Here is a 3,119-nt window from a genome sequence, read left to right as displayed (position 1 = left end):
CAGGAAGAGACATTCCTAACTTTCAGGGCCAAAATAGATGAAACCCAAATGCTTTATATATCTGGGTCTTTATATTTTGCACTGAATGGACCTTTGACATCTGGTCCAAGTGAGGATCCCAGCATGAGTAACCAGATTACAATGGATGGACCTGGATGGATGCCTGATCCTGGAAGGAACTTGATGTAAGTACCTCAGGTCTCTCTCCCTCCCTCCCCCCCATTCTAATTCTCTCACTTCCTCTTCCTCCCTCCCTCCCCCCTCCCTCCCTCCCTCTTCCTCCCTCCCTCCCTCCCTCCCTCTCTCTCTCCCTCCCTCTTTTGTCTATAGAAGTAAGAATGAGATATAGAGTTTAGCCTTCCTATAAATTAAAAAGTAAAAACCTTTGGTCTAAAATAACACTAAGGAACAAAATGTCTTTCCATCTTTCTATCTGTAAGGGCATGTACTGTACTGTTTACTGTCATAGCAACTTTGTCTTTCAATCTTCTGTGCCACTGAGACTTCTTTACATTTCATAGGAATGTAAACTCTCTACTAGATTTTTACTGGGTACTTGCATGTCATGTTATTTTGTTATATGGTGTTGAGTGGGAGATAAGGTGAGCTCTGAGGAAGTGTTGACAGTCTATAGGTGGGAACTTACCTGGGGTTCTGATTACCAATGTCACCATATCCACACCCACAACTCCAGGTGAAGCACCTTGTTCTAGCTGAGACCATGATGTCACTCAGAACCCCAGTTAAGCCCCTCACTGTCAGACCACCATAACTTCCTCCAAGCCAGCCCAGTCTTCCCCTAACAGCACCCACCCCTGTTCCATATACCCAGGCCCACAACTCAAATATTGGCCCCCTGTTTTTACAAGAGGCCATGCCAATTCCTAGAACCCCATAGGCATCATAGGCACTCAGAACCCCAGAGGTTATTCAGGCTGCCAGAAAACCAGGGTAAGACTCATTGGCCACCAGAACTGCAGGTCTGAAGACCAGAGAAGAAACTAAGCCAAGGGAGAAAATACCCCTTACAAAGACAAACTCAGAAATTATACCTAAACCTATAATTAACCCCCAAACTCAGATGCCTAGAGGCTAGAGTTAGAACATAGTCAACAATAGCCAGGGCAATATGTCACCAATAGAGCCTAGCTATCATACTACAGCAAGAATAGTCTAACATAGATAAAGCACAACTTTATGACAATGATAGAAGTCCTTAAAGAGGAAATGAACAAATCCCTAGAAGAATCCAAGAAACACAAACGTTTGGAAGAAATGAATAAATGAATAAATCCCCTAAAGAAAGCTAAGAAAAAAAATAAGTGAAGGAAATGAATAAAACTGTTCAAGAACCCATAATGGAAATACAATCAATAAATAAAACACAAACTAGGGAAATCTAGAGATGAAAAATCTATGTAGTGGACAGGAAGTACAAGCACAAGCATCATCAATAGCATACAAGAGAAGAAAGAGGGAATTTCAAGGTTTCAAAGATACTATAGAAAAAAATGGTACCGAGGTTAAAGAAAATGTTAAATCTAAAAAATTTCCGACACAAAAATCCAGGAAATCTAGGCCACAATGGAAAAACCAAACCTATGAGTAATAGGAATAGAAGAAGATCCAGAAAATATTTTCAACAAAATCATAGAAGAAAAAATTTCCTCACCTAAAGGTCGTGCCTATAATGTATTAAAAGGTAATAGACACTAAATAAAAGAATATTCCCTTACCACATAATAAGCAAAACACTAAATATACAACACAAAGAAAGAGTATTAAAAGTTGCAAGAAAGTAGGATTAAGTAACATATAAAAGCAGACCTATAGTGCTTGCTTCGGCAGCACATATACTAAAATTGGAAAGATACAGAGAAGATTAGCATGGCCCCTGAGCAAGAATGACACGCAAATTCGTGAAGCGTTCCATATTTTTGATATAGCTGTCTCTAGTGAGACTACGCCGGGGCCTAGCAAACACATAAGTGGATCCTCACAGTCAGCTATTGAATGGATCACAGGGCCCCCAATGGAGGAGCTAGAGAAAATACCCAAGGAGCTAAAGGGATCTGCAACCCTATAGGTGGAACAACATTATGAACTAACCAGTACCACGGAGCTCTTGACTCTAGCTGCATATGTTTCCTAGTCGGCCATCACTAGAAAGAGAGGCCCATTGGACTTGCAAACTTTATATGCCCCAGTACAGGGGAACACCAGGGCCAAAAAGTGGGAGTGAGTGGGTAGGGGGGTGGGGGGGAGGGCATGGGGGACTTTTGGGATAGCATTGGAAATGTAAATGAGGAAAATACCTAATAAAAAAAAAGCAGACCTATTAGAATTATAGCTTACTTCTCAGTAGAAACTCTAAAACCAGAAGGGCCTGAATAGATATCCTATAGCCTTAAGGGACAACAGATGCCTGCCCAGACTATAATACATAGCCACACTTTCAATTATCCTACATAAAGAAAACAAGATATTCCACAGTATAGTCAAATTTAAACAATTATTTGTTTGATTTTTCATTACATGCCCAGGGTTAAAAGTTCAGTCACAACTAGGTAATACAAATAGAATAGATTTTATTTTTATTATCAGTCTATACCTCTAACTTAAAGTATATAAAGAATGTCTCCTCAAAAGCAAACACATTATATGATAGCCTGCTTTTGTAAAGCACTCCAAACAGAAAATATCTGAACCAGTCTTTTTATGAATAGTAAATATTGATACCTAACTTCTTTTATTATAAAGTTTATCATCTACATTATAAAATAGAAAAACCTTAGTCCATTTTTCTTATTTACTGAGTTCTATTCTCTAGGGGTGTACCCTGTACTCTTTTCCTCTGCAAGAGTAGTAAGCACTCTTAACCATTCAGACATTTCTCTAGCCTTATCTCCCTCCCCAGTTTTCCTTTTAGTTATTGTTGGTATAAATTATATTTTCTTTTTAATTTAGTCCCATTCTTATTTTCTTTTGGTTTGGTTCATTTTTGTTTGGTTTTTGAGACCTGGTTGTGTATCCCTGGCTGTCCTGGAACTTGTTCTGTAGACCACAGTGGGCTTGAACTCAAAGATCCACCTTTATCTGCCTCCAAAGTGCTGAGATTA

The 3,119-nt window shown here is 39.1% G+C and overlaps 1 non-coding gene across 1 annotated transcript; it reads left to right on the top strand.

The window, feature by feature from the left end:
* The first annotated feature begins 1,832 nt into the window (after positions 1-1,832).
* On the top strand, positions 1,833-1,939 carry Gm25935. Its single transcript, XR_003952465.1, has one exon. It is a non-coding gene; the product is annotated as a U6 spliceosomal RNA (small nuclear RNA).
* Positions 1,940-3,119: the final 1,180 nt, after the last annotated feature.

The sequence above is a fragment of the Mus musculus genome, chromosome 17 (assembly GCF_000001635.26).
Source record: "Mus musculus strain C57BL/6J chromosome 17, GRCm38.p6 C57BL/6J".
Taxonomy (NCBI): domain Eukaryota; kingdom Metazoa; phylum Chordata; class Mammalia; order Rodentia; family Muridae; genus Mus; species Mus musculus.
Note: the sequence above shows the minus strand (reverse complement) of the source record. Positions and strands in the feature narration are given on the sequence as shown.